This window comes from Dendrobates tinctorius, unplaced genomic scaffold, assembly GCF_039654945.1.
Source record: "Dendrobates tinctorius isolate UK_male_01 unplaced genomic scaffold, ASM3965494v1 ptg000440l, whole genome shotgun sequence".
NCBI classification, from domain to species: domain Eukaryota; kingdom Metazoa; phylum Chordata; class Amphibia; order Anura; family Dendrobatidae; genus Dendrobates; species Dendrobates tinctorius.
Genome location: NW_027362103.1, coordinates 591,812 through 619,335, shown reverse-complemented (window position 1 = coordinate 619,335; position 27,524 = coordinate 591,812). Strand labels below are relative to the sequence as shown.

General features: G+C 49.8%; 1 protein-coding gene across 1 annotated transcript in view; it reads left to right on the top strand.

The window, feature by feature from the left end:
- The first annotated feature begins 19,014 nt into the window (after positions 1-19,014).
- The window catches only part of ELMO3 (engulfment and cell motility 3), a 285,235-nt gene continuing 276,725 nt past the window's right edge, over positions 19,015-27,524 (top strand). Inside the window, exon 1 of the mRNA XM_073564248.1 lies at positions 19,015-19,158. The gene's annotated coding sequence lies outside the window, so the exon portion shown is untranslated. The remainder of the gene's footprint in view (positions 19,159-27,524) is intronic.

Genomic DNA, 27,524 nt, shown 5'->3' with positions numbered 1-27,524 from the left:
GTTTTTGCCAGGGCGTCTCGGGCCTAAAAAAGACTGAGAATCTGTGGAAAAATGATCGCTGTCGGATCCGGAGGAGGGACCATCTCCACGACGGAAGTTGCGAGAAGGAGCAGACGAATGCCATCGATAGACTCGATTCTTAAGATAATCTTCCTGATCCCGTAGGAATTTGTCGCGTTTGCGAACCTGAAGAGTGTCCCAACTACCTTGAGAAAGGCTTTATGCCGAAACGTTGGTGTTGTTGCTCTGGTTAGGTTCCCTTTGCAGTGTGTCAATAAATTCACTTTTGCATTCATTCCTTTGTCCTCATTTTGAGTGCCGGGGTTTACTTCATTACGTATATACACTCACTGGCCACTTTATTAGGTACACCATGCTAGTAAGGGGTTGGACCCCCTTTTGCCTTCAGAACTGCCTCAATTCTTCGTGGCAGAGATTCAACAAGGTGCTGGAAGCATTCCTCAGAGATTTTGGACCATATTGACATGATGGCATCACACAGTTGGCGCAGATTTGTCGGCTGCACATCCCTGATGCGAATCTCCCGTTCCACCACATCCCAAAGATGCTCTATTGGATTGAGATCTGGTGACTGAGGAGGCCATTTGAGTACAGTAAACTCATTGTCATGTTCAAGAAACCAATCTGAGATGATTCGAGCTTTATGACATGGCGCATTATCCTGCTGAAAGTAGCCATCAGATGTTGGGTACATTGTGGTCATAAAGGGATGGACATGGTCAGCAACAATACTCAGGTAGGCTGTGGCGTTGCAACGATGCTCAATTGGTACCAAGGGGCCCAAAGAGTGCCCAGAAAAAATTCCCCACACCATGACACCACCACCACCAGCCTGAACCGTTGATACAAGGCAGGATGGATCCATGCTTTCATGTTGTTTACGCCAAATTCTGACCCTACCATCCGAATGTCGCAGCAGAAATCGAGACTCATCAGACCAGGCAACGTTTTTCCAATCTTCTACTGTCCAATTTCGATGAGCTTGTGCAAATTGTAGCCTCAGTTTCCTGTTCTTAGCTGAGAGGAGTGGTACCCAGTGTGGTCTTCTGCTGCTGTAGCCCATCTGCCTCAAAGTTCGACGCACTGTGCGTTCAGAGATGCTCTTCTGCCTACCTTGGTTGTAACGGGTGGCAATTTGAGTCACTGTTGCCTTTCTATCAGCTCGAACCAGTCTGCCCATTCTCCTCTGACCTCTGGCATCAACATGGCATTTCCGGCCACAGAACTGCCGCTCACTGGATTTTTTTTCTTTTTCGGACCATTCTCTGTAAACCCTAGAGATGGTTGTGCGTGAAAATCCCAGTAGATCAGCAGTTTCTGAAATTCTCAGACCAGCCCTTCTGGCACCAACAATCATGCCACGTTCAAAGGCACTCAAATCACCTTTCTTCCCCATACTGATGCTCGGTTTGAACTGCAGGAGATTGTCTTGACCATGTCTACATGCCTAAATGCACTGAGTTGCCGCCATGTGATTGGCTGATTAGAAATTAAGTCTTAACACACAGTTGGACAGGTGTACCTAATAAAGTGGCCAGTGAGTGTATGTCTTTTTACCCCCTGAGCACCTCCATCTACGGGTGGTAGAGCCTGGAATTTCCATACTTTTGTTTTCCACATCAGAACAAGCTGCCATGGAGGCCGAGGTTCATGATCTTTGCCGCAAGAAGGTCCTAACTATGGTTCCAGAGGGAGAAAGGGGGAAAGGTTTCTACTCCCCTCTGTTCCTGGGCCGCAAGCCAGACAGCTCCTTTAGGACTATAATAAATCTTAAGTCCCTCAACGAATTCCTGGTCATACGCCCGTTCAAAATGGAGACAATTAATTCAACAATAAAATTGCTGTTTCAAAATTGCTTTATGGTGGTGTTATATTTAAAAGATGCCTACTACCATATACCCATTCATGCAGCTCATCAGCATTTCCTCAGAGTGGCGGTTCAGTTAGATGGGTCAGTTCAACATTTCCAATATGCGGCCCTCCCCTTTGGGGTGGCAGTCGCTCCCCGGGTGTTTACTAAAGTAGTAGCGGAAGTTATGGCCAATCTACGTGAATCAGACATTCTAGTAGTCCCCTACTTAGATGACTTCCTGATTGTAGGAAAAACAACGAAACATTGTGTGGAACAGCTACAAAGGGCAATATCTGCCCTAGAGCGGTTAGTATGGCTGCTTAACATTAAAAAATCTCGGTTACTGCCGGTGAGAGTCCAACAATTCTTGGGCCTGATCCTAGATTCTGAGAAACAGGAATGCCGTCTGCCTCCGGAGAAGCTTGTTCGCCTACACTATCAGGTCCTGAACGCTTGCAATAACCCTACCATGTCCCTCAGGAAAGCCATGTCCCTTCTTGGTTCTCTTTCGTCCTGTATCCCGGCGGTCCAGTGGGCCCAGTTTCATTCAAGAACACTACAGGGCGAGGTTTTAGTGCATCAAAGAATCCTTGGGGGTTACTTAGAGGGCCAGCTAACCTTGTCCCGAAACACAAGGGAGTCCCTAGAGTGGTGGCTAGACAAGGATAATTTATCCAGAGGGGTTCCCTGGGAGTATGACATATCCCGCTGTCAGTATCTAGTCCTGGAATCTGTTTCTCTTGCCCTTAGACTTGCCCTTAGTTAACATGGATCTTGATGTTTCCACGTCGGCCATCTTGCTTCCTGCCAAAGCTGTATATAAAGCCAGCACCTGCTCTGATTCATTTCTTGTGTATTATGTATTGGATTTTGTGCCTCTGCAGTCCCAAGCCTGGACTTACTATCCCTGTTGGTCCTCTCTTAACGGTGGAGTCCTCTGCCAACCTGCACGTCTAGATCCCTGCCTGCTGACCGAGTGATTGCTGAACACTTGACTTCAGGAACCTCTGCCTGACTACACCTGCGGTGAAGTAAGAACTCCAGCCAGCTAGTGTGTTCCTCCGCCCTGCAAGAGTCTGTGTCTTGTACCCTCATTGCTCAGTGACTTTGCATGCTGTGTCGCAGAGTATCAGCTCTGCTATTACCGTTTATCAGATTGACTGAACATTTATCTGGACTTATATGCTATATTGCATTCAGATCACAAATACAATATTTCTTGCGCTACCCATTGTGTCTGCAGTCTCTTTGACCTAGCCACTGGTGTCCAGTTGTATCCACTAGTATCGTGACAGGATACACAAGCCCTAAAAAATGGATGCCGCTGGGTCAGAGACTTTAGAAGTGCGTGTTAAGAAGCTAAATAATATCACTGCCACTGTACACGCTGAAGTGCAGACATGGAAGAGCAGAATAGAAGGCCTAGAGGGGCAGACTAAATATGATATACAAGTACTCAGTCAGACCCTTCAGGAACTGCGTGGCCGAGTTGCGGCTCTGGAGGCACAATCTCAGGCTTCTGTTCCTACCATCCCGAAACTACCGCCATTTAGGTTTGGTGGCGACCGAGACAAGTACCGTGGGTTTCTGAACCAGTGTCGTTTATACTTTGCTGCACATGTCACACAGTTTACTACAGACCGATCCAAAGTATTGACTATCATCATGTTGCTGACTAATAAGGCCCTTGCCTGGGCAAACCCTCTGATAGAATCACAGGATGCATGTCTGAATGACTTCAATATGTTTATCGCCGCCATGGGGCAGATGCTTGACGATCCGAACCGTGGCCTTACAGCTGAGACGGCCCTGCTGAATTTGCGTCAAGGTAAACGCCCAGTGACTGAGTATGCTATGGATTTTAGAAGGTGGGCTCAGGACACCACCTGGAATAGTGCAGCGAAGTACTCTATATTTAAGAAGGGGTTGTCCAGTTCTATCAAGGACGAGCTTGCACGTGCGGAGGCTCCCACTGCTCTAGGTGATTTCATCAATCACTGTATTCGCCTAGACGCTCGCATCTCCGAACGAAAACTAGAAAGGTGGTCTGAGATGAACCGCAGCAATAAATCACTTCTTCCTTTCCTTCCTAAGGAGATTCCGGACCCAAGTCCTCAGGAGTCCGCACCTGAGCCGATGCAGGTAAATTCTCTACGAAGTCGAGTAAGTGACGAACGGAAGGAATTTCGCTTCAAGGAGAATTTATGTTTTTACTGTGGGAAGTCAGGACATTTTATTATCAACTGCCCCAATCGTTCTTGCAGAACAACCGCAGCCGTGGTAGAACGTGACTTCTCTGAATCATACTCCATGACTTCCGATTCAGGGCCACCCGAAATTGCAGCAACCGCTCCTGATTATGACTTTTCAGATATGAACTCTGTTACATCCGAAACAATACTACCCATTAATGCTGTTATTCTATCTTCTGCAGTTTCTTACCCTTGCAATAAGAAAAAAGATTCACATTGTTACCTTCCTATCAAGATCTGGATTGACTCCCGTTGGGTGAACAGTTCTGCCATGATAGACTCTGGGGCTAGCGGTAACTTCATGGACACTTCTTTTGCTAAGGAATATGGAATCCGATCACAGAGAAGAGTGTCTTCAATTCTGATGGAGACTGTGGATGGGTCCCCTTTGACCTCGGGGCCCGTAGACCAGCAGACTGAACCACTGAAGGTCCTCATGGGAGATGATCACCAGGAGAAATTGCCCTTCCTTCTGATTTCCTCTCCACATTTTCCTATTATCTTGGGTTTACCCTGGTTGCAGGCTCAAAATCCCATCATTGACTGGGAGACTAAGAGATTGCGCTTCCCAGCTAAAGAGGTAACTTCTGAGAAATTGATTCATCTCCGGCCAACCCACCATCGGACCTAGAGTTACCGGCAGTTTATAAAGAATTTTCGGACGTGTGCGATAAAAAGAATGCAGATAAATTACCACCACACCGCTCTTATGACTGCCAAATCGAGCTTCTGCCTGCTGCTACCATTCCTTTTGGTAATATTTATCCATTGTCCGGTCCTGAGCTCAAGACTCTCAAAGAATATATCGACGAGAACCTGTCCAAGGGGTTTATACGCCCCTCATCCTCTCCAGCCGGTGCACCCATCTTTTTCGTTAAAAAGAAGGATGGATCCCTCAGACCCTGTGTTGATTACCGGGAAATTAACAAGGTAACCATCAAGAACCGCTACCCCCTGCCATTAATTCCGGAGCTTCTCGAGAGAGTTCGTCAGGCCAAGGTCTTTTCAAAATTGGACCTACGCGGGGCATACAATCTAGTCCGTATACGACCTGGAGACGAATGGAAAACAGCATTTAGGTCTCGATATGGACACTTTGAGTATTTGGTCATGCCATTTGGACTTTGCAATGCCCCAGCAACGTTCCAACATCTCGTAAATGATATTTTCAGAGACATTCTTGATATTTTTGTCGTAATCTATTTGGATGACATTCTGATTTTTTTCTAGCTCCATGGAGGAACATCAGCAACACGTCAAGACTGTCTTGCAGCGGTTGAGGGAACACCAGCTGTACATCAAGCTGGGGAAATGCGAATTTCACAAGTCGGAGATCCAATTCTTAGGTTATGTAATTTTCTCCACAGGGTCTGAGTATGGATAACAGCAAGATCAAGGCGATTCAGGAGTGGCCAATCCCCAAGAACGTCAAAGAGGTCCAACGTTTCATCGGGTTTGCTAACTTCTACTGACGTTTCATCAAGAACTTCTCTGACATCGTCTCGCCCATCACCCGGTTGACACAGAAGAAGACAGCATTTATTTGGTCCCTTCAAGCCCAAGAAGCATTCTCTCGGCTCAAGACCGAGTTCACGTCAGCACCAGTACTGATCCACCCTGACCCGGAACTCGCCTTCATTATTGAAGTGGATGCATCAAACTGTGCCACCGGGGCTATACTGTCCCAAAGAACAGGTGAGAAGAATTTACTTCATCCTTGTGCTTTTCTTTCCAAGTGACTGTCTCCTGCCGAAAAGAACTACGATGTAGGAAATAAAGAATTACTGGCTATCATCGCCGCCTTCAAGGAGTGGAAAAATCTTCTGCAAGGAGCCTCACAGCCGATCGTGGTCCTCACGGATCACCGCAACCTTGAGTTCATCAGGTCAGCAAGATGCCTGACCCCACGGCAGGCCCGCTGGAGTCTTTTCCTTAATCAATTCAATTTTACAATCTCTTATAGACCAGGTTCTCGCAATGGAAAAGCAGATGCTCTATCCCGGATGTTCTCCACTGAGGCTGTTCCAGATGCTCCACCTAAGACCATACTTTCTGATTGCAATTTTGTAGGAGTCATTCAGAATCAAGATTTGCTGCAGGTCATCAAAGAAGCTTACAACTCTGATCTTTTCCTGTCTCAGCCATCTGATGAGGTAAGCCTTCTTTTTAGGAATGGAGTTTGGACCCGGGAACGGCGCCTCTACATTCCTGAAGCTGTGAGGTTAAGAGTGTTGAGATTGGTTCATGATTCCAAGGTTGCAGAGCACAGAGGAATTCAGAAGACTCAAGAATTCTTATCTCGCTTCTTCTGGTGGCCAGGTTTTCGGAAGGATGTCCAGAAGTACGTTTCATCTTGTGAGGTATGTGCCAAATTCAAGGTTCCACGTGCCTCCCCTACTGGTCTGTTACAGCCTTTGCCGGTGCCGTCTCGCCCGTGGGGATCCATTTCTATGGACTTTATTGTAGAACTGCCCCTTTCTGAGGGAAAGAGTACGATTTTGGTGGTGGTCGATCGCCTGACCAAGGCGGCCCATTTCATCCCTTGTTCCGGTTTACCCTCTGCGAAGGACACTGCTGACCTTATTATCCAGAACATCTTTCACCTGCACGGGGTTCCGGATGAAGTTGTTTCTGACCGTGGAGTTCAATTTACTTCAAAGTTTTGGCGAAGCTTTTGTTCAGCATTAGGCATAGAAGTTAACTTATCTTCTGCTTTCCACCCACAGTCCAACGGGCAGACAGAACGTACCAACCAAACACTAGAGCAATACCTTCGCTGCTACGTTTGCCATTTGCAAGATGATTGGGTAAGGCTACTCCCCTTGGCCGAATTCTCTTATAACAACTCCCAGAGTGCCTCCACCAAACAGTCTCCATTCTACGCTAACCTGGGATATCACCCTAGCATTCTTCCCTGATTACCGGTAGATACATCTTTACCAGCAGTTGCCGACAGGATCTCTTCACTTCAACAGAACCTTGAACTTCTGAAAGAGACTTTGGGTTCCGCACAAGAGAGGTACAAGAATGCAGCTGACAGATTTCGCAAACCAACACCAACATTTAAGGTAGGAGATTTAGTCTGGTTATCTACGAAGAATTTAAAGATGAAGATCCCTTCCCCTAAGTTGGGACAGAAGTACATTGGTCCTTATAGGATTAGTGGTCTGGTAGGTGCTGTTGCATGTCGCTTAAAACTCCCAAGAACACTGAAGATACATCCTGTCTTTCATACTTCCCTACTAAAGACTGTAGTACCAAATCCTTTCCCAGGATGTTCATCTCCTCCTCCCGATCCCGTTCTTGTGGATGGTCAAGAGCAGTTCATCGCTGAGAGGATTCTGGATTCAAGAATCTACAGAAATCGACTGCAGTATTTGATTAAATGGCAAGGCTATTCCTCAGAGGAGAATTCCTGGGAACCCGTGGATAATATTAACGCCTCCCGACTGATTGAGCAGTTCCATCAAAGGTACCCTGGCAAGCCTGGTCTAGGGTCGTCCGGAGGCCGTTCTTGGGGTGGGAGTAATGTCAGTATCTAGTCCTGGAATCTGTTTCTCTTGCCCTTAGACTTGCCCTTAGTTAACATGGATCTTGATGTTTCCACGTCCGCCATCTTGCTTCCTGCCAAAGCTGTATATAAAGCCAGCACCTGCTCTGATTCATTGCTTGTGTATTATGTATTGGACTTTGTGCCTCTGCAGTCCCAAGCCTGGACTTACTATCCCTGTTGGTCCTCTCTTAACGGCGGAGTCCTCTGCCAACCTGCACGTCTGGATCCCTGCCTGCTGACCGAGTGATTGCTGAACACTTGTCTTCAGGAACCTCTGCCTGACTACACCTGCGGTGAAGTAAGAACTCCAGCCAGCTAGTGTGTTCCTCCGCCCTGCAAGAGTCTGTGTCTTGTGCCCTCATTGCTCAGTGACTTTGCATGCTGTGTCGCAGAGTATCAGCTCTGCTATTACCGTTTATCAGATTGACTGAACATTTATCTGGACTTATATGCTATATTGCATTCAGATCACAAATACAATATTGCTTGCGCTACCCATTGTGTCTGCAGTCTCTTTGACCTAGCCACTGGTGTCTAGTTGTATCCACTAGTATCGTGACACCCGCATAGTCACCACGGATGCTAGCCCTTCCGGTTGGGGGGCTCATATGGGTGAGATTCTGGTCCAGAGCCTATGGGAGCATCATCAGATAGAAATGTCATCTAACCTGAAAGAATTGGCAGCAGTAGAGCAGGCAGCTAAGAAGCTACTTGTGTATCTACAGGGCAATCATGTGCGAGTGTTCTCCGACAATCAGGTCACCGTGGCTTATATCAACCACCAAGGCGGGACTCGTTCCAAACCCCTGATGAATGTGGCAGAACGGTTGTTCCGGCTAGCAGAGCAGCATTTTCTATCTTTAACAGCTCTACATTTATAAGGGAAAGAAAACATCACGGCAGATTTCTTAAGTCGCAATCTGCTAAAGCAAGGAGAATGGTCCCTGAAACACTCCATCTTCAACCTGATTGTACAAAAGTGGGGACAACCAGAGGTAGATCTCTTCGCCACCATGGAAAACAGAAAATTAAGACAATTCTGCTCCCTAAATCCCAGAGAGAATCCCCTGGCGGTAGATGCCTTTCTGATAAAGTGGGACTTCAGGCTAGCATACGCCTTCCCTCCCCTATCTCTACTACCCATGGTGATGAGGAAAATCAGGAGAGACAGAGCAAGGGTTATAGTTATCAGCTTGTAGAGTAAGCGACATCCAGACATTATCTAGGCGTCCTCCTTATATACAGTTTAAGGACGATAGGGTAATACTCAGTCCTGATCCGGCGTACTTACCTAAGGTACTTTCTAGCTTTCACAGGACACAGGAAATAGTCCTTCCATCCTTCCTCCCTAATCCAGCTAATGAGAAGGAAGAGAAACTACACACCCTGGATGTTAGGAAATGCCTCATAGAATATCTGGCAGTTACCGATCCCTGGAAAAAAGATAATGCCCTGTTTGTCTCCCATCAAGGCCCTAGGAAAGGTTGTAGAGTGTCAAAAAATACACTAGCCAGGTGGATTAGAGAGGCGATTTCAGTAGCATACACCTCAAAAGGCAGGTCGCCACCCGGGAAGCTGAGGGCGCATTCCACCAGAGCCATGGCGACCTCGTGGGCCGAGAGATCAGAAGTCTCCATTGACCAGATATGTAAGGCGGCTACTTGGTCCTCTCCGAGCACCTTTTATAGTCATTATAGGCTAGACTTGGGTGCTTCCTCAGACCTCTCTTTTGGTATAAGGGTGCTGCAGGCTGTAGTCCCTCCCTAAATAGTTATTACTCTCTGTAATTCTCTCAGGTGGTGCTGTCATGGACGACCGAATAAAGTCTTAGTTACTCACCGGTTAACGGTATTTTTCGGAGTCCATGACAGTACCCGTATATTCCCTCCCTTTAGTTTAAATTTGGGTGTGCACTTCTTCCTCTTATATGTACATGGGTAATTTAAATAGTCGTGTAAAGTATTGTATATAAATTATGCTATTAACCATTGTGGTCCTCTTGTGCTCTGTAATCCAACTGATGCGTGGGAGAGGTGCCGCCCTTATGTATCTGTAGGTTTCCTGTTCCTGAAGGGCGGATCCCCTCTCTCAGGTGGTGCTATCATGGACTCCGAAAAATACCGTTAATCGGTGAGTAACTAAGACTTTTCCACCCTGAGGGAATGTCCACTCACCTGTCCCTCCTGTGGTACATGCTGATGTAATGTGAGGCCATGGTAGGCCCGGCAACACAGGATCCGTTTATGACCCTAACTGGTTAGGAGCAGTTCTGTAGCACATGGATTTGAAAGTACCTATGTTCATTCAGGATCAAATATAATAACACAAAATATTCATAGAGGCAGGAAACCTATATTTTTGGAAACTGCATGGTTAGAGCTATCCACAGGTGGGTTTTGAAGCTTTGGTGCCCACCAGAAATTGAGTAAATGGTATATGCTTCCCAGTACCACATAGATATACTATGTTTGGTATCAAAAGAAAGGTAGTTTCTAAATAAGAAAAATGATATCCCTGTCTCATTGCCAGGTTTCCACCCAGAGTTATAGTAAATAGAAGTTTTGAGAACTGTTCAAAAGGGGGCATATATCCTAGCGCTCAGCCTCCCACAGTGAGGTCAGTGAAGGAAAACTATAAAGCTCAGATGCTGACTGAGTGGGGTTTCATTTACCCGGGGTGCCGGCTAGGAAGCTGTGCTGATGACTACCCTAGAGGAAGGCACCCCTCCTCCACACGGCGTGCCATGGACTCATAAGTGTAAGTTCCTATTTTAATCCACTTTATTTTGTAACTGTCTGTATATACTGTACCTTGTCTCTTTTTGTGACATTTTTTATATTTTTGTAAACACTGCCTAACCTTTCTGGAGTAAATCTATAAATTAACTAGTTTTGTTTCTCCTTGCTCTAACATACCGCCACAATCTCCGCACTAATTACGCTACCGTGTGGGTTGGCTCCTGACCCGGTATTGATTTTCATGTAGAACGAGGAGCTAGTGGCAGCACAATGTTCTGGGGATTTGGGAGACTCTGGCAGTGACTGAACGGAGGTTTTATGTGGGTATTACCCGCCCTGGGTCAGGGTATAAACATACCGCCCTCACTGCAGAGTTCCCAATAGCCAGTACATGGCACGGCAGCCTCTCTGGAGACTACTTATCCTAGGTGTAGTTCCCTGACTGACCAGAGGGTAAGGAGGGTGCCATAGAGCTGCATGTTCCAAAACTGGAACTAAAGGTGGATACAAAACTTGTGGGTGATTTTATGACCCACGACCACTAATAATTAGTAAATTAGTGACAATTAGTGGGATATCAGAAATCCCTGACAACTGGGGAGCAAACTCACACCCCCAGTTCATGACAGTCTTGGACAGACATCCTGGTCACCACTGATCTTTTTACTTGGTGTTTTTGGTCGTGAGAGGTACATCAGGATGTTTGGGAGTATGTAGCCGCCAGCAGTGTCTGTGCGCATTCTAAGACCTCTCATACTCGTCCGTACGGGGCTCTCCAAATATTGGCAATTCTCAGTAGACCTTGAACTCCTTTATCGGTCGACTTTATCACTGATCTACCTGTGTTGGCAGGTAATATTGTAATTTTGGCGGTGGTGGACAGATTCAATTAAATGTCACAGTTTATTGCGCTACCCGCTTTACCTAATGCCAAGACCTTGATGCAAATTTTCTTCTGAGATTGTAAAATTGCAAGCGATCTCTACCTATATTGTGCCTGACCGGAGGGTGCAGTTTATTTCCAAATTTTGAAGGGTGTTTTGCACCCATTTGGGGATCTATCTGTTGTTCTCTTCATCATATACCCTGCAGCCTAATGTGCAAACTGAATGGGTTGACCAGAATTTTGAGACTTTTGAAGAGAGTTTTGTTTCTGAGAATCCAGAAGAAAAGAGTCACCTCCTTACCTCTAGCTGAATTTGTGGTAAATAATCTTTATGAATCTACTGGTAAGTCCCCCTTTTCTGCATTAAGGCTTCTCAGTTGTTCACTGTTAGCCACTCCCATCTCCTATGTAATCTGGGCCCTGGCTAGTACTCGTGGTCAGAGATGGCTTATGCTGAAGGTTGTTGGTGGTTATTGGAGAAGGTGTTGGGGTTTATTAGTGACTGTTGCTAGGTTTTGAATGTGTGATAATGCCCTTTCTTCTACTTTGGTTTTACCCCATCTTCCATTCCCTGGTGTTTTCCTCTGTTGTATGTGTGAGTATATTTGTATGATTGGTATTTTTCTTTTATCCCTGTTCGTATTAGCTTGTTAGTGTGGTTGGTGTATTAGGGTACACTACTACTCCCCTCTTCCCTGGGTAGGGAAAGGGTACAGACTGAGGGCGGAATTAGGAGCCAAGGCAAGGTACATTGACCCGGCGTCTTCACCATCAGAAGTAATCTGGGGAACAGGGTGAGTTAGGGACAGGGAAGGAGCCCCTGGTCCCGGGACACCCAACAACTGAGTCATGACAGGTGGATTTTCAATTGGGGAAAACAAAACATATATCTCCATCCTAAAAGACAATATTCCTGGTGTTTATTCTGGACACTATAAGCATGTCCCTGTCTCTTCTGTTACAAAAACTCTGAACACTCAAGGCTGCAGTCGAATTATTGAGATATTCCAGACCAGTGTCCCTTTGACAGATGATGAGGACATTGAGAATGATGGTAGCAGACAGCGAGGCAATCGAATGGGCCAGATATCACATGCATCCTTTACAGCTTGGGAGATTACAAAAATAAGACACAGACTTATGTTCACTGGACGAGTTCCGTAGAAATAATATCCTCACTGAGATGACTTCACTGTAAGAATAGCAGACCATTTGCTCCCCCTGTATGGACAGAGATGGCAATGGATTCATCCCAAACAAGATGGGGTGCTCTCATGAAACACAAGAGAGTGGAAGGAACATGGTTTCTGAGCGAGAAACTCCTGTTGTCCTTCCTCCAAAGAGATTAGAACAGTTCATACAGCTCCTCTTCAATTTTATCCACCCATTGAATGGAACTCTGTAAGTATCAGGTCCGACAATAATAAAACAGTATCCTATATAAACCACTAGGGAGGCTCAAGATCTACTCCACTCTCACTTGAAGTGACGCCAATCTTGGCAGAAACCAAAGTGAAACAGTTGACAGCCGTACGTGTCAAGGGGAGCAGAAAGGCTTACTCTCAATCTACCTCTTCCAGGCTTTAAACTTTAGACCAGAGTATTTTCCATTAGATTATGGGGGAACCCTCAGACTTGATTACTACTCAAGAGAATATGGATGTATTTCCCTTCTGCTCCCTCTACGAGAGTAACAGACTCTTGGCACTGGACAATCTATCAATGTCATGGAGGTTTCGGATAGCATATGTGTTTACGCATACACTGATGATTCACAGAGTCCTGCAGAAGATCATGAGAGAACTGGCCTCGGTGAAAATTATATGCCTTTATTGGCTCAAAAGGGCATGGTTCACACCTCTGATGGCTATGATAAGGGGAATGCATTGGAGACTTAGGGTACCGTTACACCTAGCGATGCACCAGCGATCCTGACTAGCGATATGACGCGGTCAGGATCACTGGTGCATTGCTAGGTGGTCGCTAGTGAGCTGCCACACAGGCAGATCTCACCAGCGACTTCGCTGGGGTCGGGGATCGCTACTTACCTGTCAGACGCGGCGATCCTGGTGTCCTCCCGCCCGCCTCCACGCGTCGCTCGTCGGCGCCACAGGAAGCCCAGCAGGAAGTGGCCAACGAGGAATGGTCCAGGAGCTTCTCGCGCGATCAGCGATAACCAGCAGGGAGCCGGTCGGAGGTAAGTATCACATGCAGCGATATAGCTAGCAATATCGCTGCTCCGTCACAAAATCGGTGACTTTACAGCGATATTGCTAGCGATATCGCAGTGTGTAACGGGGGCTTTAACATCATCCCTCATCTGGTAACTCGGGATGTCCTATGTTGTCGTTACGTAAACCACCTTCATCTGACAGCTTGGAGGCTGTTTGCTTCCTTTTATATGATATGGGGATATCAGAGGCTGTAATTAGTCCCTCCTCCATTCCAGAGGTGTGAGCAGTAGCACCAACAAGACTTATTGTGAGATCAGGAAGGTTTGTTTTTTTTGGCTTGGTTCATCAAGAACCAGTTGTCCTCTAATTCTCCTACCTTTCCGAACATCCTTGACTTTGTGCAAGAAAGTTTTGACAAAGGTCTCAATTCTAATACTATCAGAATCCAGATATCTGCCATGTCGTCAGTAATGGAGAAAAAAAACTGTCCCAAGAACCACTTATCCAGAGGTTTATGAAAGTGGTCTCAAGAATTTGGCTTACTATATGGGATCTGGGCCTTGTGTTGGACCAACTTTGTAAGGCTTTTTTTGAACTCCTGGAGTCGGCAGATATAAAGCATCTGTCACTCAAGGCCTGGTTTCAAGTCGCTATTTTGTCTGCAAGGAGACTGAGATCCAGACTCTGGTTTCCAGAGAGTCTTATCATATATTTTTACAAAATAAAGTTGTGTTTAGAACCCTACCTTCTTTTACCCCTAAAGTGACTTCTTTAATTTAAACCAAGACATAGAGTTGCCAGTTTTTTTTATCTGGAACCCTCTTCCTATGACAAGAATCCTGCATTCCTTGAAAGTTAGCAGGGCTCTAAAGGAATATGTGAGTCGCACAAAACAGTACAGGAAGTTTGAACATCTCTTCCTTTCCTTCTCCAACAAGGACACGGGTTAGAAGGTATCAAAAGACCCCTAATTCAGATGGTTGATTCAGACTATTTCTATTCGCTATGAGCAAGCAGGGCTTCAAGCTGCACAGGCTACAAAAGCCCACTCAACTAGGGCTGTTTGCATCATGGATGGACAGAAGCTGTAGATATATTGAGCAGATCTGCAGCACAGCCCCTTGGAGTTTGGGCTTTGCCTTTGTGAAACATCATAGGCTGGATATCAAAGGTTCTGGAGAGTCAGCCTTTGGCACAGCGGTTCTACTGTCCGTGGGTAACAGTACCCACCCAAAGGAAGGTCAATTGCTTTATTCCCGTTGGGGATGCTTCTGTAGCACAAGGAACATGTAATGTCTTGTTATAAAATATTTATATAGCACCATTGATTCCATGGTGCTGTACATGAGAAGGGATTACAGGTATCACTTACAGTAAACTAACAATCACAGACTGATATAGAGGGGAGAGGACCCTGCCCTTGTGGGCTTACATGCTACAGGATGGTGGGGAAGGAGACAGTAGGTCGGGGGGTTGCAGCATCTCCGGTGATGGTGAGGCGGTAGCTCCGGTAGTGGTGAGGAGGTAGCGGGGTCATTGCAGGCTGTAGGCTTTCTTGAAGAGATGGGTTTTCAGGTTCCGTCTGAAGGATCCGAGTGTGGTTGATAGCCGGACGTGTTGGGGAAAAGAATTCCAGAGGATGGGGGATATTCGGGAGAAGTCTTGGAGGCGGTTGGGTGAGGAGTGAATAAGTGTGGAGGAGAGAAGGAGGTCTTGAGAGGACCGGAGATTACGTGAGGAAATGTATCGGGAGATTAGTTCAGAGACATATGGAGGAGACAGGTTATGGATGGCCTTGTAGGTCAGTATTAGTAATTTGAACTGGATACACTGAGATTCTTTCCTTTAGTCTGAAGCAGCAGCACAAACTTTTCCTGCCTATAAAGTTGTTTTTTTTTCATAGTTTTCTTGAATATATGTGATAACTACACAAGGGAAGGAGTATAAAGATGGAACTGCTATCACCTGTCCTGCATTATACATGTTGGCTTTTCTGTGTTCTTTAATTTAACCCTTTGCTGTTCTGCGAGGAAACTAAAATTTCACGTAAATAAATTATTATATATATATGCATGTATATGAACGGTCACAATGTACAAGTTGTCTTATCTGTATAGAGCCGATTCCAGCTCCCTGCACCAGCGTGCTGGTAACTAACGTACACAGTGGGTAACTAATCGACGTGCGTCGCTTGTTACCCTTCTGTCGCTGGTGCTGATTGCTGGTGAAGCTGCCTGTTTGACAGCTCACCAGCGATCATGTAGCGACACACCAGCGATCCTGACAAGGTCATATCGTTGTCGGGATCGCTGGTGCGTCGCTATGTGTGACGGGGCCCTTAGCCATACAAGATGGATGACTTTGATAATTTGGAACAGTGTGGGGGACAGAAGTGGATTGTTTGCTCCCAATGGGGGACATCTTGGTGGTCTCCTGAAGGGTGGGTTGTCTAATACAACACATCAATTATACAGGCTGCCGTGTCCTGTATGGGAGGGATGACGTCTTCATACAACACGTGAATGATACCAGGTGTCGTGTCCTCTATGGGAGGGATGACGTCTTCATACAACACGTGAATGATACCAGGTGTCGTGTCCTGTATGGGAGGGATGACGTCTTCATACAACACGTGAATGATACCAGGTGTCGTGTCCTGTATGGGAGGGATGACGTCTTCATACAACACGTGAATGATACCAGGTGTCGTGTCCTGTATGGGAGGGATGACGTCTTCATACAACACTTGAATGATACCAGGTGTCGTGTCCTGTATGGGAGGGATGACGTCTTCATACAACACGTGAATGATACCAGGTGTCGTGTCCTGTATGGGAGGGATGACGTCTTCATACAACACGTGAATGATACCAGGTGTCGTGTCCTCTATGGGAGGGATGACGTCTTCATACAACACGTGAATGATACCAGGTGTCGAGTCCTGTGTGGGAGGGATGACGTCTTCATACAACACGTGAATGATACCAGGTGTCGTGTCCTGTGTGGGAGGGATGACGTCTTCATACAACACGTGAATGATACCAGGTGTCGTGTCCTGTGTGGGAGGGATGACGTCTTCATACAACACGTGAATGATACCAGGTGTCGTGTCCTGTGTGGGAGGGATGACGTCTTCATACAACACGTGAATGATACCAGGTGTCGTGTCCTGTGTGGGAGGGATGACGTCTTCATACAACACGTGAATGATACCAGGGGTCGTGTCCTGTGTGGGAGGGATGACGTCTTCATACAACACGTGAATGATACCAGGTGTCGTGTCCTGTGTGGGAGGGATGACGTCTTCATACAACACGTGAATGATACCAGGTGTCGTGTCCTGTGTGGGAGGGATGACGTCTTCATACAACACGTGAATGATACCAGGTGTGGTGTCCTGTGTGGGAGGGATGACGTCTTCATACAACACGTGAATGATACCAGGTGTCGTGTCCTGTGTGGGAGGGATGACGTCTTCATACAACACGTGAATCGTACCAGGTGTCGTGTCCTGTATGGGAGGGATGACGTCTTCATACAACACGTGAATGATACCAGGTGTCGTGTCCTGTATGGGAGGGATGACGTCTTCATACAACACGTGAATGATACCAGGTGTCGTGTCCTGTATGGGAGGGATGACGTCTTCATACAACACGTGAATGATACCAGGTGTCGTGTCCTGTGTGGGAGGGATGACGTCTTCATACAACACGTGAATGATACCAGGTGTGGTGTCCTGTGTGGGAGGGATGACGTCTTCATACAACACGTGAATGATACCAGGTGTGGTGTCCTGTGTGGGAGGGATGACGTCTTCATACAACACGTGAATCGTACCAGGTGTCGTGTCCTGTATGGGAGGGATGACGTCTTCATACAACACGTGAATGATACCAGGTGTCGTGTCCTGTATGGGAGGGATGACGTCTTCATACAACACGTGAATCGTACCAGGTGTCGTGTCCTGTATGGGAGGGATGACGTCTTCATACAACACGTGAATGATACCAGGTGTCGTGTCCTGTATGGGAGGGATGACGTCTTCATACAACACGTGAATGATACCAGGTGTCGTGTCCTGTATGGGAGGGATGACGTCTTCATACAACACGTGAATGATACCAGGTGTCGTGTCCTGTATGGGAGGGATGACGTCTTCATACAACACGTGAATCGTACCAGGTGTCGTGTCCTGTATGGGAGGGATGACGTCTTCATACAACACGTGAATCGTACCAGGTGTCGTGTCCTGTATGGGAGGGATGACGTCTTCATACAACACGTGAATCGTACCAGGTGTCGTGTCCTGTATGGGAGGGATGACGTCTTCATACAACACGTGAATGATACCAGGTGTCGTGTCCTGTATGGGAGGGATGACGTCTTCATACAACACGTGAATGATACCAGGTGTCGTGTCCTGTATGGGAGGGATGACGTCTTCATACAACACGTGAATGATACCAGGTGTCGTGTCCTGTGTGGGAGGGATGACGTCTTCATACAACACGTGAATGATACCAGATGTCGTGTCCTGTATGGGAGGGATGACGTCTTCATACAACACGTGAATGATACCAGGTGTCGTGTCCTGTATGGGAGGGATGACGTCTTCATACAACACGTGAATCGTACCAGGTGTCGTGTCCTGTATGGGAGGGATGACGTCTTCATACAACACGTGAATGATACCAGGTGTCGTGTCCTGTGTGGGAGGGATGACGTCTTCATACAACACGTGAATGATACCAGGTGTCGTGTCCTGTGTGGGAGGGATGACGTCTTCATACAACACGTGAATGATACCAGGTGTGGTGTCCTGTATGGGAGGGATGACGTCTTCATACAACACGTGAATGATACCAGGTGTCGTGTCCTGTGTGGGAGGGATGACGTCTTCATACAACACGTGAATGATACCAGGTGTCGTGTCCTGTATGGGAAGGATGACGTCTTCATACAACACGTGAATGATACCAGGTGTCGTGTCCTGTATGGGAGGGATGACGTCTTCATACAACACATGAATGGTACAGGCTGCCGTGTCCTGTATGGGGACTGTGACGTCTTCATACAACACATGAATGGTACAGGCTGCCGTGTCCTGTATGGGGACTGTGACGTCTTCATACAACACATGAATGGTACATGCTGCCGTGTCCTGTATGGGGACTGTGACGTCTTCATACAACACATGAATGGTACAGGCTGCCGTGTCCTGTATGGGGACTGTGACGTCTTCATACAACACATGAATGGTACAGGCTGCCGTGTCCTGTATGGGGACTGTGACGTCTTCATACAACACATGAATGGTACATGCTGCCGTGTCCTGTATGGGGACTGTGACGTCTTCATACAACACATGAATGGTACAGGCTGCCGTGTCCTGTATGGGGACTGTGACGTCTTCATACAACACATGAATGGTACAGGCTGCCGTGTCCTGTATGGGGACTGTGACATCTTCATACAACACATGAATGGTACAGGCTGCCGTGTCCTGTATGGGGACTGTGACGTCTTCATACTACATACAGACACTCCCAGAAGAAAGTCTTATCTGAAGGAAGGAATGCCGGCCTGTGGTAACCTGTCTCCTCCCGGCTCCACCTCACAGCTCTGGCCGGAGTCTCCACCTTTCTCTGCTGCTCCAAAGTGACAGGAAACAAGCTGCAGGTAAAATGAAACTTTGCAATGATCTAGAGAAATTGTCTGGTGGGCAGCGCCATTGTCGCTTCATTGCCGGCCGGTGTCGTTCCTGCCTGTCGGTCCTGCCTGTCGTTCCTCTCTGTCGTTCCTCTGTCGTTCCTGCCTTTCGTTCCTGCCTGTCGTTCCTGCCTGTTGTTCCTCTCTGTCGTTCCTGCCTGTCGTTCCTCTGTCGTTCCTGCCTTTCGTTCCTGCCTGTCGTTCCTCTCTGTCGTTGTCGGTCCTGCCTGTCGTTCCTCTCTGTCGTTCCTGCCTGTCGTTCCTGCCTTTCGTTCCTGCCTGTCGTTCCTCTCTGTCGTTGTCGGTCCTGCCTGTCGTTCCTCTCTGTCGTTCCTGCCTGTCGTTCCTCTCTGTCGTTCCTCTCTGTCGTTCCTGCCTGTCGTTCCTCTCTGTCGTTCCTCTCTGTCGTTCCTCTCTGTCGTTCCTCTCTGTCGTTGTCGGTCCTGCCTGTCGTTCCTCTCTGTCGTTCCTCTCTGTCGTTCCTCTCTGTCGTTCCTCTCTGTCGTTCCTCCCTGTCGTTCCTCTCTGTCGTTCCTGCCTGTCGTTCCTCTCTGTCGTTCCTGCCTGTCGTTCCTCTCTGTCGTTCCTCTGTCGTTCCTGCCTTTCGTTTCTGCCTGTCGGTCCTCTCTGTCGTTCCTCTCTGTTGTTCCTCTCTGTCGTTCCTCTCTGTCGTTCCTGCCTGTCGTTCCTCTCTGTCGTTCCTGCCTGTCGTTCCTCTCTGTCGTTCCTCTCTGTCGTTCCTCTGTCGTTCCTCTCTGTCGTTCCTCTGTCGTTCCTCTCTGTCGTTGTCGGTCCTGCCTGTCGTTCCTCTCTGTCGTTCCTCTGTCGTTCCTCTCTGTCGTTCCTCTGTCGTTCCTGCCTTTCGTTCCTGCCTGTCGTTCCTGCCTGTTGTTCCTCTCTGTCGTTCCTGCCTGTCGTTCCTCTCTGTCGTTGTCGGTCCTGCCTGTCGTTCCTCTCTGTCGTTCCTGCCTGTCGTTCCTGCCTGTCGTTCCTGCCTTTCGTTCCTGCCTGTCGTTCCTCTCTGTCGTTGTCGGTCCTGCCTGTCGTTCCTCTCTGTCGTTCCTGCCTGTCGTTCCTCTCTGTCGTTCCTCTCTGTCGTTCCTCTCTGTCGTTCCTCTCTGTCGTTCCTCTCTGTCGTTGTCGGTCCTGCCTGTCGTTCCTCTCTGTCGTTCCTCTGTCGTTCCTCTCTGTCGTTCCTGCCTGTCGTTCCTCTCTGTCGTTCCTGCCTGTCGTTCCTCTCTGTCGTTCCTGCCTGTCGTTCCTCTCTGTCGTTCCTGCCTGTCGTTCCTCTCTGTCGTTCCTGCCTGTCGTTCCTCTCTGTCGTTCCTCTCTGTCGTTCCTCTCTGTCGTTCCTGCCTGTCGTTCCTCTCTGTCGTTCCTGCCTGTCGTTCCTCTCTGTCGTTCCTCTGTCGTTCCTGCCTGTCGGTCCTCTCTGTCGGTCCTCTCTGTCGTTCCTCTCTGTCGTTCCTCTCTGTCGTTCCTCTGTCGTTCCTGCCTGTCGTTCCTCTCTGTCGTTCCTGCCTGTCGTTCCTCTCTGTCGTTCCTCTCTGTCGTTCCTCTCTGTCGTTCCTCTGTCCTTCCTCTCTGTCGTTCCTGCCTGTCGTTCCTCTCTGTCGTTCCTCTGTCGTTCCTGCCTTTCGTTCCTGCCTGTCGTTCCTCTCTGTCGTTGTCGGTCCTGCCTGTCGTTCCTCTCTGTCGTTCCTGCCTGTCGTTTCTCTCTGTCGTTCCTGCCTGTCGTTCCTCTCTGTCGTTCCTCTCTGTCGTTCCTCTCTGTCGTTCCTCTCTGTCGTTCCTGCCTGTCGTTCCTCTCTGTCGTTCCTGCCTGTCGTTCCTCTCTGTCGTTCCTGCCTGTCGTTCCTCTCTGTCGTTCCTCTGTCGTTCCTGCCTGTCGTTCCTCTCTTTCGTTCCTCTCTGTCGTTCCTCTGTCGTTCCTGCCTGTCATTCCTCTCTGTCGTTCCTGCCTGTCGTTCCTCTCTGTCGTTCCTCTGTCGTTCCTGCCTGTCATTCCTCTCTGTCGTTCCTGCCTGTCGTTCCTCTCTGTCGTTCCTCTGTCGTTCCTGCCTGTCGTTCCTCTCTGTCGTTCCTCTGTCGTTCCTCTGTCGTTCCTGCCTTTCGTTCCTGCCTTTCGTTTCTGCCTGTCGTTCCTGCCTGTCGTTCCTGCCTGTCGTTCCTGCCTGTCGTTCCTGCCTGTCGTTCCTCTCTGTCGTTCCTGCCTGTCGTTCCTCTCTGTCGTTCCTCTCTGTCGTTGTCGGTCCTGCCTGTCGTTCCTGCCTGTCCAGCCTTCCTCTCCTCAGTCTTCACGACCTGTGATGTAGGTTTCATGGAAATCCCTTCTCAGAATGAAGGGGGCAGATCCGGGTGTAGCATCGTCCGGACTGAATATCTGGGCTGACATCCCGGTACTTACCTTCTCCATACCGGACTCCAACAAGGGGTCTCTCTGTGCAGTCACTTTCTGTAATGACAGGATGAGAAGCACACGATGCAATGCTCCATATATCTACTGCACCCTCAATGGTCTCACCAAGTCCTAGTGAGGAAGAGAATTCGTTGTAATCATAACTGTTGCAGCCACGCGAATAGATCTCAACGGATCAAGTCATTTCCCTAAATGTTCTTATGTATGCTCGCGCTGCGCCAACTCTGGCGTCCATGTCCCCTTACTCTCCATGCAGGTCTCTGTATTCTGGGTACCCTCAGCATCACGAGCTGTGTGACGCCGTGAGTCTTATTACTCTGGTACCCACCGCTCCTGCCTCTCTCTACAGTCATCCTCTATACCCCATGTGCCCTGTGCTGTGTACTCCGGCTCCTCTCCTGGTACCCATCTCTCCTGCCTCTCTCTGCAGTCATCCTCTGTACCCCATGTGCCCTGTGCTGTGTACTCCAGCTCCTCTCCTGGTACCCATCTCTCCTGCCTCTCTCTGCAGTCATCCTCTGTACCCCATGTGCCCTGTGCTGTGTACTCCAGCTCCTCTCCTGGTACCCATCTCTCCTGCCTCTCTGTGCAGTCATCCTCTGTACCCCATGTGCCCTGTGCTGTGTACTCCAGCTCCACTTCTGGTACCCATCTCTCCTGCCTCTCTCTGCAGTCATCCTCTGTACCCCATGTGCCCTGTTCTGTGTACTCCCAGCTCCTCTTCTGGTACCCATCTCTCCTGCCTCTCTGTGCAGTCATCCTCTGTACCCCATGTGCCCTGTGCTGTGTACTCCCAGCTCCTCTTCTGGTACCCATCTCTCCTGCCTCTCTGTGCAGTCATCCTCTGTACCCCATGTGCCCTGTGCTGTGTACTCCCAGCTCCACTTCTGGTACCCATCTCTCCTGCCTCTCTCTGCAGTCATCCTCTGTACCCCATGTGCCCTGTGCTGTGTACTCCCAGCTCCTCTTCTGGTACCCATCTCTCCTGCCTCTCTGTGCAGTCATCCTCTGTACCCCATGTGCCCTGTGCTGTGTACTCCAGCTCCTCTCCTGGTACCCATCTCTCCTGCCTCTCTCTGCAGTCATCCTCTGTACCCTATGTGCCCTGTGCTGTGTACTCCGGCTCCTCTTCTGGTACCCATCTCTCCTGCATCTCTCTGCAGTCATGCTCTATACCCCATGTGCCCTGTGCTGTGTACTCCAGCTCCTCTTCTGGTACCCATCTCTCCTGCCTCTCTCTCCAGTCATTCTCTGTACCCCATGTGCCCTGTGCTGTGTACTCCAGCTCCTCTCCTGGTACCCATCTCTCCTGCCTCTCTCTGCAGTCATCCTCTGTACCCCATGTGCCCTGTGCTGTGTACTCCGGCTCCTCTTCAGGGACCCATCTCTCCTGCCTCTCTCTGCAGTCATCCTCTATACCCCATGTGCCCTGTGCTGTGTACTCCGGCTCCTCTTCTGGTACCCATCTCTCCTGCCTCTCTCTGCAGTCATCCTCTATACCCCATGTGCCCTGTGCTGTGTACTCCGGCTCCTCTTCTGGTACCCATCTCTCCTGCCTCTCTCTGCAGTCATCCTCTATACCCCATGTGCCCTGTGCTGTGTACTCCGGCTCCTCTTCTGGTACCCATCTCTCCTGCCTCTCTCTGCAGTCATCCTCTGTACCCCATGTGCCCTGTGCTGTGTACTCCAGCTCCTCTTCTGGTACCCATCTCTCCTGCCTCTCTCTGCAGTCATCCTCTGTACCCCATGTGCCCTGTGCTGTGTACTCCAGCTCCTCTCCTGGTACCCATCTCTCCTGCCTCTCTCTGCAGTCATCCTCTAAACCCCATGTGCCCTGTGCTGTGTACTCCGGCTCCTCTTCTGGTACCCATCTCTCCTGCCTCTCTCTGCAGTCATCCTCTGTACCCCATGTGCCCTGTGCTGTGTACTCCAGCTCCTCTTCTGGTACCCATCTCTCCTGCCTCTCTCTGCAGTCATCCTCTGTACCCCATGTGCCCTGTGCTGTGTACTCCAGCTCCTCTTCTGGTACCCATCTCTCCTGCCTCTCTCTGCAGTCATCCTCTGTACCCCATGTGCCCTGTGCTGTGTACTCCAGCTCCTCTTCTGGTACCCATCTCTCCTGCCTCTCTCTGCAGTCATTCTCTATACCCCATGTGCCCTGTGCTGTGTACTCCAGCTCCTCTCCTGGTACCCATCTCTCCTGCCTCTCTCTGCAGTCATCCTCTAAACCCCATGTGCCCTGTGCTGTGTACTCCGTCTCCTCTTCTAGTACCCATCTCTCCTGCCTCTCTCTGCAGTCATCCTCTATACCCCATGTGCCCTGTGCTGTGTAGTCCGGCTCCTCTTCTGGTACCCATCTCTCCTGCCTCTCTCTGCAGTCATCCTCTGTACCCCATGTGCCCTGTGCTGTGTACTCCAGCTCCACTTCTGGTACCCATCTCTCCTGCCTCTCTCTGCAGTCATCCTCTGTACCCCATGTGCCCTGTGCTGTGTACTCCGGCTCCTCTTCTAGTACTCATCTCTCCTGCCTCTCTCTGCAGTCATCCTCTGTACCCCATGTGCCCTGTTCTGTGTACTCCGGCTCCTCTTCTGGTACCCATCTCTCCTGCCTCTCTCTGCAGTCATCCTCTGTACCCCATGTGCCCTGTGCTGTGTACTCCAGCTCCTCTTCTGGTACCCATCTCTCCTGCCTCTCTCTGCAGTCATCCTCTATACCCCATGTGCCCTGTGCTGTGTACTCCAGCTCCTCTTCTGGTACCCATCTCTCCTGCCTCTCTCTGCAGTCATCCTCTGTACCCCATGTGCCCTGTTCTGTGTACTCCGGCTCCTCTCCTGGTACCCATCTCTCCTGCCTCTCTCTGCAGTCATCCTCTATACCCCATGTGCCCTGTGCTGTGTACTCCAGCTCCTCTTCTGGTACCCATCTCTCCTGCCTCTCTCTGCAGTCATCCTCTATACCCCATGTGCCCTGTGCTGTGTACTCCGGCTCGTCTTCTGGTACCCATCTCTCCTGCCTCTCTCTGCAGTCATCCTCTATACCCCATGTGCCCTGTTCTGTGTACTCCGGCTCCTCTTCTGGTACCCATCTCTCCTGCCTCTCTCTGCAGTCATCCTCTGTACCCCATGTGCCCTGTGCTGTGTACTCCGGCTCCTCTTCTGGTACCCATCTATCCAGCCTCTCTCTGCAGTCATCCTCTGTACCCCATGTGCCCTGTGCTGTGTACTCCGGCTCCTCTTCTGGTACCCATCTCTCCTGCCTCTCTCTGCAGTCATCCTCTATACCCCATGTGCCCTGTGCTGTGTACTCCGGCTCCTCTTCTGGTACCCATCTCTCCTGCCTCTCTCTGCAGTCATCCTCTATACCCCATGTGCCCTGTGCTGTGTACTCCGGCTCCTCTTCTGTTACCCATCTCTCCTGCCTCTCTCTGCAGTCATCCTCTATACCCCATGTGCCCTGTGCTGTGTACTCCGGCTCCTCTTCTGGTACCCATCTCTCCTGCCTCTCTCTGCAGTCATCCTCTATACCCCATGTGCCCTGTGCTGTGTACTCCAGCTCCTCTCCTGGTACCCATCTCTCCTGCCTCTCTCTGCAGTCATCCTCTATACCCCATGTGCCCTGTGCTGTGTACTCCAGCTCCTCTTCTGGTACCCATCTCTCCTGCCTCTCTCTGCAGTCATCCTCTATACCCCATGTGCCCTGTGCTGTGTACTCCAGCTCCTCTCCTGGTACCCATCTCTCCTGCCTCTCTCTGCAGTCATCCTCTATACCCCATGTGCCCTGTGCTGTGTACTCCAGCTCCTCTCCTGGTACCCATCTCTCCTGCCTCTCTCTGCAGTCATCCTCTATACCCCATGTGCCCTGTGCTGTGTACTCCAGCTCCTCTTCTGGTACCCATCTCTCCTGCCTCTCTCTGCAGTCATCCTCTGTACCCCATGTGCCCTGTGCTGTGTACTCCGGCTCCTCTTCTGGTACCCATCTCTCCTGCCTCTCTCTGCAGTCATCCTCTATACCCCATGTGCCCTGTTCTGTGTACTCCGGCTCCTCTTCTGGTACCCATCTCTCCTGCCGCTCTCTGCAGTCATCCTCTATACCCCATGTGCCCTGTGCTGTGTACTCCAGCTCCTCTCCTGGTACCCATCTCTCCTGCCTCTCTCTGCAGTCATCCTCTGCACCCCATGTGCCCTGTGCTGTGTACTCCGGCTCCTCTTCTGGTACCCATCTCTCCTGCCTCTCTCTGCAGTCATCCTCTGTACCCCATGTGCCCTGTGCTGTGTACTCCGGCTCCTCTTCTGGTACCCATCTCTCCTGCCTCTCTCTGCAGTCATCCTCTGTACCCCATGTGCCCTGTGCTGTGTACTCCGGCTCCTCTTCTGGTACCCATCTCTCCTGCCTCTCTCTGCAGTCATCCTCTGTACCCCATGTGCCCTGTGCTGTGTACTCCGGCTCCTCTTCTGGTACCCATCTCTCCTGCCTCTCTGTGCAGTCATCCTCTATACCCCATGTGCCCTGTTCTGTGTACTCCGGCTCCTCTTCTGGTACCCATCTCTCCTGCCTCTCTCTGCAGTCATCCTCTATACCCCATGTGCCCTGTGCTGTGTACTCCGGCTCCTCTCCTGGTACCCATCTCTCCTGCCTCTCTCTGCAGTCATCCTCTGTACCCCATGTGCCCTGTGCTGTGTACTCCAGCTCCTCTCCTGGTACCCATCTCTCCTGCCTCTCTCTGCAGTCATCCTCTGTACCCCATGTGCCCTGTGCTGTGTACTCCAGCTCCTCTCCTGGTACCCATCTCTCCTGCCTCTCTCTGCAGTCATCCACTGTACCCCATGTGCCCTGTGCTGTGTACTCCGGCTCCTCTTCTGGTACCCATCTCTCCTGCCTCTCTCTGCAGTCATCCTCTGTACCCCATGTGCCCTGTGCTGTGTACTCCGGCTCCTCTTCTGGTACCCATCTCTCCTGCCTCTCTCTGCAGTCATCCTCTATACCCCATGTGCCCTGTGCTGTGTACTCCGGCTCCTCTTCTGGTACCCATCTCTCCTGCCTCTCTCTGCAGTCATCCTCTGTACCCCATGTGCCCTGTGCTGTGTACTCCGGCTCCTCTTCTGGTACCCATCTCTCCTGCCTCTCTCTGCAGTCATCCTCTGTACCCCATGTGCCCTGTGCTGTGTACTCCGGCTCCTCTTCTAGTACTCATCTCTCCTGCCTCTCTCTGCAGTCATCCTCTGTACCCCATGTGCCCTGTTCTGTGTACTCCGGCTCCTCTTCTGGTACCCATCTCTCCTGCCTCTCTCTGCAGTCATCCTCTGTACCCCATGTGCCCTGTGCTGTGTACTCCAGCTCCTCTTCTGGTACCCATCTCTCCTGCCTCTCTCTGCAGTCATCCTCTATACCCCATGTGCCCTGTGCTGTGTACTCCAGCTCCTCTTCTGGTACCCATCTCTCCTGCGTCTCTCTGCAGTCATCCTCTGTACCCCATGTGCCCTGTGCTGTGTACTCCAGCTCCTCTTCTGGTACCCATCTCTCCTGCCTCTCTCTGCAGTCATCCTCTGTACCCCATGTGCCCTGTGCTGTGTACTCCGGCTCCTCTTCTGGTACCCATCTCTCCTGCCTCTCTCTGCAGTCATCCTCTATACCCCATGTGCCCTGTTCTGTGTACTCCGGCTCCTCTTCTGGTACCCATCTCTCCTGCCTCTCTCTGCAGTCATCCTCTATACCCCATGTGCCCTGTTCTGTGTACTCCGGCTCCTCTCCTGGTACCCATCTCTCCTGCCTCTCTCTGCAGTCATCCTCTGTACCCCATGTGCCCTGTGCTGTGTACTCCGGCTCCTCTTCTGGTACCCATCTCTCCTGCCTCTCTCTGCAGTCATCCTCTATACCCCATGTGCCCTGTTCTGTGTACTCCGGCTCCTCTCCTGGTAC